Genomic DNA, 14,463 nt, shown 5'->3' with positions numbered 1-14,463 from the left:
TCTACAGATCTACCCAACATCAATACTAAGCTAATTTTTATTATCTATAGTAACAGTTACATGATAATAGTGGGGACAATTATGGAACTGGATTTACTGTCTCATTCCAAGTGTGAGGCACAGTCATCATTGTCATTGTGACATATTAAAGTAGCATAAAGGAGGCGCTATAACTTGTTTTTAAAGCAGCACTGGCTTATCAGTGTCCAACATCTACAGGTGGGGACAGGAGATACATTTAATTTCTTCAGTCTGACCAGAAGCAGGGATAACACATATCCCCACAAGGAATTTAAAAAAATGAATGACCACATGGGAGGGATCTCAAAAGCAGAGAGGGAGAAATCCTCCTCACCCCCCCAGCAATTTTCACCCAGCTACGGACTGTCACACACTTCTGCATCAATCACCTGTTTTCACCTGCTGATAAAAATACAATAAGATGCAACGTTATTGACAAGAAAATGCCACACAACAGCATGAGTGAGCTCGTTATTTATTTACTTTTATTTCTGTAAAATATTGATATATACTCATATTTTTATTTTTATACTTAATTTGTTATTTATATTTATACCAGAATGTGGGTTGCCTTCATGTACGTTTTGGTATCATTTGCATTGGTATCATTTCTGATGGACAGACAGCTTTACTTGTATTTAAGCTAACTGCTAAATGCCGCTAACTGTAGCGTCCATTAGCGAGTTAGCTCAGTTAGCTGTGCAGCTAGCAGACTCTTCCCAGACCGGACTTGGAGCTCAGAGCACCACGCAAGTTTTGGTGTTACTACTGCTAGCAAAGACAAAGGCGACGAGACCGAAGAGAACAATAAAGGAGGACCAAGCAAGAGACGAGAGTAAATACTGGACCGGATTATAGTCGTTAGAGAGAATTTTGTAAAATGCAAAGACCAAGACAGACGCCAAGCTGGGCTTCTGTTGTTGTTCTGCCATTGGACTAGTAAATAATATAAGCTGCTTGCAACAGAAAAAGAAATCTTAGATGTTGCTTTAAACATAAGAAAAAATACAAACTTTAGTAGTAGTGTAGGAAGTTAGACTGTTGGTCTCTGATACATGTAAACATTAATGAGAATTCTCATCTATAAATTTTTCATATGACTCATCAACACCACCTGTCATTACCATGTGCTCAGTGGTGGCTGAGGGATCTATGAGTCTGCCAGAGGCATTACAAAGGCTAAAAAGCCTTTCTATGCAGCCAGAAAAGTTCATGATAAAGCACTTTTATTACTTTGATAAACTGATGTGTTTATTTTCAAGTCACGCACACAAACAAACACACACACACACACACACACACAGCGCTCAGCCGACACGACCTCATAAGATGCTGCAGTGGAACACAATTTAATACAATAAATCCACAGCAGGAACAAAATGTGTTGTTTCATGTTTGAATTAAATTAGGAGACATGGACATATGTGAGCGTGTTATATGAGTGACAATAAATCATAAAATAGTAAATGGACTGTACTTATATTGTGTTTTTAAACTGAGATCAGTACAAAGTGGCTCAATACCGCAACTCAGGCCTGTAGATAACATTAAGGACACTGAGGAACGTTCCACATTGCTGAATATTTTAGGCTGATTCCAGTCATTTTTAGACTCAGTACATTACATTTTGACAAATTTTAGGTAAGCAAAGAAATAATCACTCATTTCCCCACCAGAAGGATTTTGTTCCTGACAGACAGCAGAGTCAATATCCAATTAATCCACCTGCAAAGTTGTGACTTTTTCCTGTATAAACTGATTAAATGTTCCTTCACAAGGTAAATATATTCTAACCTGACAAACCAGAAGGTTTCTTACACAGAACCATCTGGGAAGTCGTCCTTAGAAACTGTTTGGAAAAGGGCAGGCACTTTCAAAAAACACTTGCCAGGTGATTGGATGACTCATTGTGTCTAACACAGGCTAACTTCAACCGACCAACTCTCGCTGAAGCTGACTGGGAGAAGAGCGAAAACATCTTTTCCGGTATGAAAGGTCTTCAGTGCTGTTCTTTGCTCTTGTTTCAATGAAGAAATACCCCCCAGTTCTCATAGAACTGATTGTTTGGTCGACATGTGTCACTTCTATGGAAGCTTTAAATGTTAAATGACAAACGTATCACAGGATTGTAATTTCATAATTTCACATTAATTTGGAGGATTGCTCCTTGAATGCTGTTAAAGTACTTTTTCTAAATCACACAGCAAACAAATCATCTCCTCTTCCTCGTATATGTTGTGTTGATATATCAACTCTTTGCTGGATATTTGTGATGTGTCACAGCTCTCATGAAATTACTTTACCCAACCGTCTAGATTTGACTCCATGTCTGTCAGTTACAACCAACAGCAGCTCGACGAGACACGATACGAGGAGCTGAACCAGAGATTTGTGTGCGAGGCGTCAGTTTTGTCAGTCGTAATTCCTGCTGAAGTCAATGAAAGTCAATGAAAGTCATGGATTATTAAACCTCTCTTCAGGCCATCATAGTTCATTCAATCTGCCACCCAGTTTTATTTTTCTACAAATATAATAAAACTCCACATGGAAACCTCCACAACAAATGTTTTATTCATGCTGAGCATCCCAGACTGCCAACTATATTAAGTTATCAGACATCTTCAGATTTACGCTTTCTACTCTCTGTGCTGCCTTCAAGTGTCCTAATGTTTCCGTTAAAAAAAAGACTGATTTTAACATGACAACCAGTCAATACCAATGCTTTTACATGTTTTAATCCTTCTCATTAATCAACATTAGGGCTGCGACAATCAATTATTCCTATTATTGATTAATCTGCTGATTATTTATTTCTGAAAAATTAACCGAAACTTTGTCAAATATTACATTACAGCCTACTGCAATTTTCAGATCACAGGATGCGCAATATTTGTTGAAAGCAAAATGTATGTTGAAATACCATTTAAAATTAAATATTGCAGTGCTGCAGAGATGTCCTGACCTACACATCATAATCTACAGACTTAATAAAACATCTTTGTTTTGTACAGATCTCCATAAAAATCACATCACAACCCCTTTGCTCCTGCTCCTAACTCAGAATATCTGACCCTTTTACTCTCTCAACACTGCAAGTGTTGTTTCCCTACTGGTATTTAAGAAGAACACATGGTGAGAACACGCACAGCTCACACACAGATTGGGTTGAGTCTCAGAAGGTGAAGTGGAAGTGAAAAATAAGATGAAGGCCAGGATCTGCAGTTTAATGCAACACTATTCTTTCAAGTGGAAAAATTCAGTGAGCACATACAGTATACTCAGATATCAATTTATTAGGTACATCTAGCTAAAACTAACTCAGTCTAAAACACTTCTGTGTTCATGAGGACATGGGCAAATGACGGATAGTCTCCTTTAATTTGGAGGACTTCTTGGATAAATCCTACTTTCATGAAGGTTATATTGTTCAGTTTTTGTCTTAGAGAGTTGTGGATCTGAATGATCTTTAGTCCACCACACTGTTCTTGTTTTCATTTTATTTAAAGCTGCGACGTACACAAAGCAAAAACATTCTGCCTCGACTGCAAAGCCTCATGCCTCGCAGGCCCTGTTCTCCACGGTATGAGCCTTACCAAGACTCGGTTCCTCTCAGCCTGACGTGGCTTCTCAAAGACACCCCTACAGCGCTTTGCAGCCTCAGGGCAGAGTGAGAGAAGGTGCCCTGATGCTATCTAACAGCAGGATAAGAGGCTGCTCCAGATCATACTTGCCATCGCTCCCGACTTTCCCCGGAGACTCTCGATTTTTATTGCCCTCTCCCCATCTCCTCCCAGCATCATATTTCTCCTTTGTTTCTCCAGATTTCTAGATTTCTTTCACACCTTTCTTTCCCTTTTCATCATCACAACACACAGTGTGTATGAGCCCTACAACTCCAAAGATCTTCTGTTTCTACAAAGACAATGATACAACCAGATTCAGAAAGAAGCGTATTTAACAAATAAATGCTGATGCAGTGTACCTTATTATTTTATTATTTTTGAGGTCTAAAGGTTGGTAAGTATGGTCCAGACATCCTTTTCAACTGCTTCAGTAATACTCTGTTTCTGAAACAGCGGGCCTCTAATAACACAGAAAAGGAAAGTAGACATGCTCTGAAGCCGCATGGCTAATACAGACACACACACACACACCACTGTCCACCCTCAGAAAGTTATTCCCTGCTGTTTGTCATCACACCTCTTTGGCATTCGTTGATTCAAGCGCCACGGCATCAAACCTAGTGAGCTCAAAGCTGCATGCGTAGCTCACACGCACACGTTCTGCACTGCACGCCGCTGCAGGCAGAGGAGTTATTGGAAACTTATCACAAATCTCATGATTTTCTGCAGGATTTTTCCACCATTGGATCAGACTTTCACCATGTGAAGGGACATGCAGGTGCATTTTTAGAACAGCCAAGGGACACCCTCCCTCTGAGAGGACTTGTGACTGGCAAAAGTCTCCCGTCACGGGCTACGTTTTCATAAAACTTTTTCTTAAAAAAGAAGGTCTTAGAGGCCTGATTTAGCCCGAAGAAGCCAAAACTAAACTGCCTACCACAGCTTTAAAGCAAACTGTGGGAATTGAAAACTGCAGACAATTTCTTTAATTGTACGTTACTTTTATTTGATTTATAGTCTGACTCACAAGATGTAGACTTCTGGTATGAGCCTGCTCTTGACCGTCTATTTCAGGTGGCATCTGCTATCCGTGTATCACTATTATTTAAATCCCTGTTACTTGGGGAAACAACAACAACCTCTGAGGCAACAACCTACATGCAGAAAATGTAAAGTTACCACATGGGTCATTAATGGTACAAACCTAAACAAGCTAGCAGCTGTTACCTTTTCTTTTGATTTAGTGATTTAATGATTTAGTCAAGTCAAATCAATGTCAAGTCAAATTTTATTTATACAGCCCAATATGACAAATCAAAATTTAGTATACAGAAATGTCTATGTGGCCATTTTAATGCTAGGACCAGCCTCCCCATGTGCAAACTTCCCACCAAAACAAGTTCGCTACAAACACTATTTTATAGGGGCACCAATGCATCTGGGGCTTAGCACTGCCCAGGACAACGTGATTGGTTTAGAGAAACACAAACAGGCCAGGGTTTTTTTTCCCCTATAGCAGAATAATTATGTGTGGTGCCAGACCTTTCTCCAGCACTGATACAGTGATGTGGAGATAGGTCTGGATCTATGCGAGACTACCTTGATTTATAAAACAGATCCATACATATTTGCATAGAAATATTTGTTTTAGGTATTTATTCTCTGGAGTTTTATGCATCTGATCTCAGGTGACCTTAAGGTGCCCTTAATTCTAACAGCTTCATCCCCACAAACAAAATCTTATCACATTTCTCTTTTTGCATTCAGTGATCTTACTTTTAAACCTGTCAGTCTGCAATTATATCGGCAGGTTTATCAGTTTTATCAAAGACTGTGTGATGATTTCTCACACCACAGTCAACATGCATGTCTTTGCTGCTGCTTCTTTCAGAAAATGTGCAGCCTGTGTTGCTCTCCAAATCCAACTGCAAGACCTGCTGTGCACATGCTGCAGGCAGATCCCAGTTTGCACATTCATGGCTTTTCACATTTGAAAATGTGGAATTACCCATCAAATGGAAAAAGGATGTGGTGTTAGCATGCACAATCATATAAATGAAAGTGCAGGGAAAGTACAGACAACAAACTGCATCCAGGCCACAACAGCCTGTTAATCATGACTGTCAACAGGAAACTCTTTTACGATTATCTACAACAATATCACAGTGTTGTGTTTGCACAAATGAAACCAAGATAATTGCCTTAATTATGCATCCAGGATTTAATGTATATTTAACAAGGGAAAGCACATATCTGCCTCTGGGCTTTATTGCCTCTTCCAGCACATTTTTACCTGCACTAATGAATTGATGTGTTCGCTCATGTGGGGTTATCTGTTCGTTAGTCAGCATAATAAATCTCAGAATCTTCTTAACAGATATCAATTAAATTTTAAAAAAAGTAAAAATATCTGCTATTATCTATTGAGGTTCCGCAATTAACTGAATGAAAATGCAGCATCATGTTACTGACCATCCCTTCTTGTACTTTGATGTACAAGACAATTGATCCATTCATTATCTGTATCTGCTTGTCCTTTGCAGGGTCGCAGGAGGCTGGATCCTATCCCAGCTGACACTGAGCGAGAGGCGGGATACACCCTGGACAGGTCGCCAGTTCATCACAGGGCTGACAGAGAGCCAAACAACCATTCACACCAACGGGCAATTTAGAGTCACCAATAAACCTTACATACATGCCTTTGGACAGCACAACTGGAGAAAACCCACACAGACATAGCAGAGAGCTCCACACAGAAAGAGCATAAGACTCCCCAGCCCAGACGAAGGTTTGAATCTGAAATACCGTACAGTACGATACAATACAGTACGGTACAAGATTTGTGCAGTATGGTGCAGTACAGTGCAACTTCAGTATACACTGAAATTCATTTTGCATCCTGGTATTGATCTATTAATATGGAAGAAATTGTTCTTAACGTTTCTAAGTATGTTTTCATTAGAGGATAATCGCCTGAAAATGAGAATTCTTGTGTTTTTATTATCTTAGAATGATTTTTCTACAGTAGCCCAGAATGGACAGACCAAACACTGGCTCGAGAAATGGGCTCTTGCGTTTTCCTACAAGCTTGAAATAGAAGCGTGAGACAAAGTAGCTTGTAATCTGCAAGCTCACCACAAGATGCCACTAAATCCTAAACACTGGCCCTTTAAATAGAACAGAGTCATTGTTAGTGGCTGTGCTTTACCCACAATAGAACAGTGAAGTGTGAGCGCTATTCCTCATTTTGTATTCCCATTTCAAACTGTTCTTCAAACATTATCTTCTTCTATCACATAGAAATACAGGGTTCCCCTGAAGAATATTGATGAATGTTTTATATTATGTCCAGCACTTTAATTATTTCCCATTTCGTTTCTGATAATTCATGTTTTGTGTGTCATTTTGGCATTGCAGACGGGCCTAAACACAGTCAGAGTCGCAAATCAGAATGCTTTGTTGTTCAATCTGTGAACAAAACACAGTTGCTGAATGAATCCAAAATTTACCCAGAATCCAAAAGCTGCAGTTTTTGTTTCAGTTCTCCCAACAGCATCATCTTTAGCTTCCACACAAAACAGAATTTAAAGCTCTGTGACAGGGTGTTTCTTGTCTACATGCACGGAGTGAGTCATAGGTATATTCTGCCCCAAAGTTTTTGGCCTGTGCTACCAACTTTTTATGAAAGGATCAGATATTTTGTAACGTAGTGGCCTGATGACTCAACCAGGAGAGTCTCATGCCAATCCAAGACGTAAAAACGCTCCAACTGTGAGTCATACAATGTTGTCAAATTTGGAAACATGAATGAGATTTTTTACTTGTGGCCTGAAATAGTGCCTCCCACTTCCCATCTATATGACATGTCAAAAATGTCTGCTGTGAAAAAGGCACATTTAGAGGAATGTGTCCAGCTTTGACATAGCTATGAACTCTCCAAGAGTTTTCTAGTTATGAATCCTTCCTCATATCTTTGTCTACCTGCTGTATTTCTGTCTTCTTTATTTCTTCTGCCTCTCTTCTGTCGCCAAAAAAATAGCTCAGCTTCCAGGCTTTCTACTGAGCCTAGAATCCCTCTGCCCCCTGATATGCTCCAGTACTCCATATCTGCCAGACTGTTTTTTGATCGCAGCTCTTCCCAGCTTTAAGATGCCTGTTTTTTTGTTTTTTTGACAGCATCAGCCACAGCACTTTGAATTTTTTGGTCCGTTTCTTTGTGAGGCAGTCTTTCCCTTCTCAGAGTAATGACAGCCTGTCTGTTCTTTGAAATGAGCTGACATTTAGTTTCAAGGATGGAGAGTTTCGTTTGGTTTCTGGTTTAGTGACGTCTGGGCTTTTTTCAGCAATGCTGTGAGAAAGGTCTCTTTAAGGGCCTAACTGGACAAGCTCTCAGACACTAATGAGTCTCCTAATTTGTGCTTCATTACAGGCCAGTGTGTTAGGAAGGTCAACCATATAAGTCTTCATGATAAAACATGCAAAGAGCGCCCAGCTGAAAGACAAACAAACAGTATGTTGTCTGCTACAGTGTTAAAAATATGGATTATTTTCAATTAATTAAAATTCCAAAAGCAATTCTCTGTTCTATTAAATGTAGTCAGTACTAATATTTCACATTTTTGAACAGTGACAGCATAACATGTCAAAAAAAAGTTCATAGCGTCGGTGTGTGAAGTGTGAGTTAAATGCCCCACTGGCACATCAGAGCTTGTAATGATTAACTGTCTCGGTGGCAGTGTCCTTGTCTTACGTTCCACAATCCACCATCATAAAGTGAACTCCCTCCAAGGCGTCTTATGATGCCGTTGTCGTGATGACGCACGGCAGATAGGCTTGTTAAAGTGTAAGCTGATAAGGCTGGAGAGTCTGGGCAACGTTCAAGAGCTTCACTACAAAACAAGATCTCCACTGAGGAAAAATCTGGTTCACAACCCGCCCAGTGGTGGCATGTTACTGAGTATATTCACTCAAGTACTGTACTGTATGCAACTTTATACTTCTACTTCCCAAAACTGCAAAGGCAAATATTGTCCTTTTTACATCTCCAGTTGAGATGATATGAATTTGCATTTATAGGTTATAGAATTTGTTGGGTAAATCATTACTGAAAAAGAAAAAAGAATATGCAAAGGGGTATTGCTAGATCTCAAAAAAGTATTCAGCACTGTTGATCATGACTTGTCAATGAATAAATAGAGAAGATACTGAATTAGAGGAATGGCATTCTCCATATTATGCAGCTGCCTGGAGAATTAGTGCCAGTACGTCCAAATAAATGACTTCAAATCACAACTTCTGAAGGTTAATTCTGGGGTTCCCTCTGTGTTGGGACCATTGTCATTTATATTATACAGAAATCATATGTGAGGTCTCCAAATTTTTTAACTGACAAACAAGAAACTTCTCCTACATCTCAAAGGCAAAGGGACAAAATTGTCCCACTTCTTGTGCCAAACAATTCAAAAGCTGAAAACAGGGATCTCACTGCAAACATATGATGATCTCATAGAAAATGATGCATTAAACTACCCAGCAGTCGGGTTGGGTACCAAAACTCGGTGCCAGTATATAGGGTAAAGGTTAGGTTTTGTGACCCACATGCTAAGCACATCAGCTGGGCGTCCCTGACCCCGGCAATGGGAACTGCAGTTATAAAACACTAGATATGACAAGCAGTGGTGGTGATGGTTACAAAATTTGATAATAATTCTGCAAAAAAATTGCTGGAGTTTGTAGAATACAAACTCAGAGAATTAGTTACTTTTTAAGTGCTGATATTTAATGATATTTAATTGAAAATGTTACTGTTTCTCAAAATCTTCAGTCTAAATTATTGAATGAATTCAACTTGTGCAATAACTCAACTGTCTGCAATGCAAACAGCATTTAATTTACACTGATACATAAACATATATTTTCCGTAGCATATGTACATTTTGCACATTCTTTCTTCTTATTTCCTATTTATTCTATTTTTCTATATATATTGCTGTTCTATATCTATATATTGCTGTTTTACAGAATAAGACACTTTTTTAAAACATATTTCTTATTGTATGTATTTTGTTATATTATTGCTGTATTGTCTTTTGTATATTGTAATACATTGTACATATTTTTACATACTTATTTTCTATTTCTTTGTACTTAAATATATTTCTATTCTTGAACGGCAGCATCACGAAGGTGACCACTTTCCCCCTGGAGATCAATATCAACAAGTATTTCTAATTCTGATGACTCTTAACTCCTGCACTGCTGTGTTGGCCAAATGTCTCTGTATTGTTCTTCTTTGTTACACAGGAAGCAGCTCAGCTAAACCCACATGTTGGTTTCCAGCTCAAACACTGACTTACTGTTTCTCACTCCGTAGGCAAAGTCAGGCAAACAGGATACACTGAGGAACAAGAGAAGTCAAACAGGTGTGTTTCTACTCTATGTCTGTGTTTTCTACTCAGTTTTACTCTCTGCTACAGATACATTTCTTCAGCTGGATTAGTTTCATATCATCTCTTCTTGACATCAGCAACTCCACATTTTACAACTCCACATCTACAGAAAGACAAACTTGAAAATTGAAAAAAAGTCTGAAATTCAGTCACCTGTCAATAAAAGCCCAGGGTCTGTTTTTTTTTTTTTCTTCTCACCAGTGATTCCTAAGGAAGGGACAACACAAATGCCATTTTTCTGTCAGATTAGTGTGTCAAGCAGACAAACAAAAGCAGATTTAGCTACTGGCTCTGCAAATGTTTGCGGTTCAAACAGCTTCAGATGGTGATAGATGATAAGAGCAGGAGGCGGCGGCTCAGTGCTAAAGCAGAGCACCATCTACTGGACACAGTGAGGACGGTCATGTTTTATGTTTTCTGTGGTTCTTGTTTAAATGATGACACTGAAGGATTCCTCAAGTTTCCCACGTCAAAGAAAAGGGTCTAACAGAGCGACTTTTACACTGAGAAGCTCTGTGCAGAATTATATAACTGTAGGTGTGAAAGTAACTACAGGTACAGTCAGTCTTACACCTCACTGAAGAAGCCTTATAATTCAAGGTAGGGGTGTACCAATATAGTGACAATAATCATGATATTAAAAAAATAAATATTGATATTGAGTTAACAATAAACACGATAATATGTGAATAATTTAATTGCACTTTTGCATGTTTTTGTTCAGTGGTTACAGACCACACTCACGCAGTTTTTTGGGTAATTAATTTGCCAAAAAGAGACAAAATGCACAGTAAACAGAAGTCAAAGATGAATTTGACTGAACATTTCCCCAAAAATTTTCCACAGATAAAGATAACATGAATTCTGTTGGTCGTGAAAATCACACAGTGAAGATCTGATATTGTAACTGCCCTGATTCAAGGATCACATTTTCCTTTCAGACCGGAACCAGTCAGACAAAAACTCTGCAGAAAAAACTTTGATGGAGAACGCTAAAAAACAGGCAACAATCTGACCTCTTTAACAGCTGATATTTTGATAAAAGCGATTCAGACAAAATATTTGTTTTAGTGTTTTACCAAAACCTGTATACATTTTTAAAAAGTTCTCAATTCTCATTCATTTCAACACGAGAACTAAAAACAACAATATCCTGATATCACACCATTTGTAACAGCAAAAATATTAACAGCTACAATGAATTATCAGCCAAGTGCTTTTTGAAACATAACACTGAGCCTGAAAACTTTAGAAAAATGTCAAAGAAGTATTGGAGAAAATTCTTGAAACAGACATTCCCCCGGAGCTTCTATTGCTCTTATTGGACATATCACCTGAACACCTGTTTATCCAAACCACTGTTACATGCTGCATGTTTTGATGATGGTTACAAGAACAATAATCACCATTAATTGGATGAAGCCTCATTCTTTCACGATTGTTTTCAGGTTTCAAAGAGTAAAGTTTACATGATGGAACACATGACTACCCAGCCACAACTAAATCTACCCATTTTTTAAAAGGAGATTGACACAAGTTGTTGACTTCCATAGTTAGGAACCATGACTTGTTTTGATGTATAAATGGCCAAATACTATATATATTGGTATCTGCATATAGGCTGTCTGAACTGTGCCTATATGAAAACTTTTATCGGCAGCATTTTATGTGTGTTTAATCCTTTTTCTTAATTCAGTTTAAATATATACATATATATATATATATATATAATTTCCTCTATTTGTGATGTTTTTTAATTTATATTTACTATAGTTTTTATTATATAGTTTTAGTTTTATAGTTAGTTAATGTTTATTGTTAAACTGTAAAATACCCAGACTTCTTTGTCACAAATGTAAGCCTCTTTTGAGGGATCATTGCAAAAAACACTCTCCTCCATTCTCTTCCAGTTTCATTAAAAGTCCTACAGAAAAACCTATTTTTAAAAAAAGACTAACAGCTGATGTATCGATATCTGAATTTTTTTACTCGCTTATATCAGTGTCAGCACTGGCCTCCAAAATCCAGTAGCTGTCAGTTTCTACTGTATATGTGCTTGTGTGTGACAGGAATGTAAAGGTAGTTATCTTTTGTAATATTAATGTGTGACAATGGCAAAAAAGAAAAAAGAAAAAATAAGAAAATAACTATGAAATCAAGCTCTTCTTTCCTCCTATTTTCACCAGTGTTGCTAGATTTAATCCAGACTGATTAAAGAAATGCTCTCTTCGTTCAGCTAATATTTCTTAGCATGGCACTAAAAAAGAGTGATGGACCGTACCAGATGTAGAGGGAAGTTACGGAAAATCAACGATGCAACCGTCTTAGTCCTCACTCAAACAGCTTTTATGCATCACAAATGACAGTTTTATGATTTTTATGATCTTACTCCTAATCTTTATAATGCAGAGGTGTTTCTATTTTTTATCTTTCAAGGTATGTGCAATATTTTACATATCTTCTATTTTTGTTGTATTATTGTGTCTCTGTTGTACCACTGCATTGTCTTGTTGGTTTACATACTGTATATTTAAGTTAACTGCAGCTGTGTGTAGTTCTCTTGCCCAAGCTAAATTCCCCTTATGCGTACAATAAGGTATCTTATCTTAGAAATGTCTAAAATAATAAAATACACAACCCAATGAAGGACAAATATGATCCCAGCCAGTTGATGAATAGGAAAAAAAAAACAAAAACATTCTTTTCCTCTCACCCTTTGTCCTTCCTATTCTGAAAACATGTGTGAGTGAGATGGAGATAAAACAAACAAACGCGAATAAATAATAAGAAAAAATGTTTGCCGAGGCTTTTTCTCTGGCATGAGAGAGGAGGCTTAGAGACATAATGAAAGATAGAAAAAGAAAAGAAAAAATGGATTTAACTTTGTAAAACAGTGTCGGTGTGTGAGCGTGCGTGTGCACAGAGACAGTTTGAAGGAAGCAGATATGGAGGAAGGAAGGAGATAAAGACAGGAGGAGGGAATGCATAAATATTTTGGGGGAATACATTCCATGTTGGTTTGATCATGAAGCTGAATTATTCCAACAGCTCAGCAAACACACTGGTGCCTACAATATACATTACAACACAACTGTGACTGGAAACTACTGATACTACTGAAGATGTGCTGCACTGATCCTATGATAAACACAGGATATGATAGCAAAATTATAGGATGGAAAGTCCATGTGGGAGTATTACAATGATACATAACAAACTCATAGAGAAATGTCATGTTTTTACAGAAATGTCATGAGAATATTAAATAAACTCTGCTGTAAAGCAACACAAACACACTATTAAACCCAGTGTGAATAGATATGATATTAATTAATATAATAGAATCAGTCTGCTAAGTATCACAGACATGCTTTAAGTCCCTGTGTGTCTTCTAAAGGACAGTACAAGAACCCCAGTGTGAAAGCAGTTTTATTTCCTCAACTTTGTTTCACTTTTGCCCGCCCTGCAGTTTTCATCTCTACTTCTTTATGGTTAACATGTACATATTTAAGTCATCAGCTGATCTCTGAGCGCATCTGCAGCTGTCTGACAGTTCTGAAGTAGTGAAGACTGAATTTTTCACTCACCGCTCCGTCCTCTCTCCTGACCTTTTGTCTCTTTTGTGCTGCGGATAAATCCTCTGAAGCCGCCGGAGGTGTCCGTCAGGTAACGCTTCTGCACTTATCACCGATGTCCATTTTTATTGCTCCGGATTAGTTACTCAGTAAAACTTCAAACTCTTCAGCGTGCAGCGCTGCATGCTCGGGCGCCGCTCGTCACCGTGACGTCGGCGGCCGGATCACGTGACAGGAAGTGCCGCTCTGGGACGTAAACAACTTTACTACAGTAACCACGAGTTCTGCTGATGTGGCTTTCTGCCCTGTTACTGACTTGCCCCGTAGCTGTTACTGCTCAACATTGGTCTGAGAATGCAAGTCGGAAAATGATGCTGACTTACCACTTTACAGAGAATTAAATTAATTAGAAACTTCCTTACTGCAGAGCCTAACTGTTTGGTAACCATGGCAATTAGGGTTAGGACCTGATGTAGGAAAAAAGCCGTTACACGTGAATAGTTCCTGAGTCAAGAGGTTCCTATCCAAGAAATGTGTTAATTAAAATCTAACACATAAGCCTCCATCCCAAAATCTTAAATAACTCTCCTAACTTTCACTTTTCCACCTGTAATGGCAGATAACTTGCTAACTAGCAAACAGTAGCGTTCGATAGCACGAGCTAATGGTTAACTAACACTATCTTTAGCTAGTAGTCGTGTTTGTTAGCAGTAGCTAACCATAAACGTATAATACGAACTTGACAGGGCACTGTTGCCAGTTTTTCCCAGTGGCCACTCGAGGTATTTCAGCAAA

The 14,463-nt window shown here is 38.3% G+C and overlaps 1 protein-coding gene across 1 annotated transcript in view; it reads right to left on the bottom strand.

Annotated features, from left to right (window-relative positions):
* The window catches only part of LOC146323968 (3',5'-cyclic-AMP phosphodiesterase 4C-like), a 123,977-nt gene extending 110,101 nt beyond the window's left edge, over positions 1-13,876 (bottom strand). Inside the window, exon 1 of the mRNA XM_084723145.1 lies at positions 13,681-13,876. The gene's annotated coding sequence lies outside the window, so the exon portion shown is untranslated. The remainder of the gene's footprint in view (positions 1-13,680) is intronic.
* Between the last annotated feature and the right edge of the window lie 587 nt (positions 13,877-14,463).

Source organism: Lutjanus erythropterus, chromosome 7 (assembly GCF_056507025.1).
Source record: "Lutjanus erythropterus isolate fLutEry1 chromosome 7, fLutEry1.hap2, whole genome shotgun sequence".
Lineage (NCBI taxonomy): Eukaryota > Metazoa > Chordata > Actinopteri > Lutjaniformes > Lutjanidae > Lutjanus > Lutjanus erythropterus.
The sequence above is the reverse complement of the archived record's forward strand: the minus strand, read 5'-3'. Positions and strand labels throughout refer to the sequence as shown.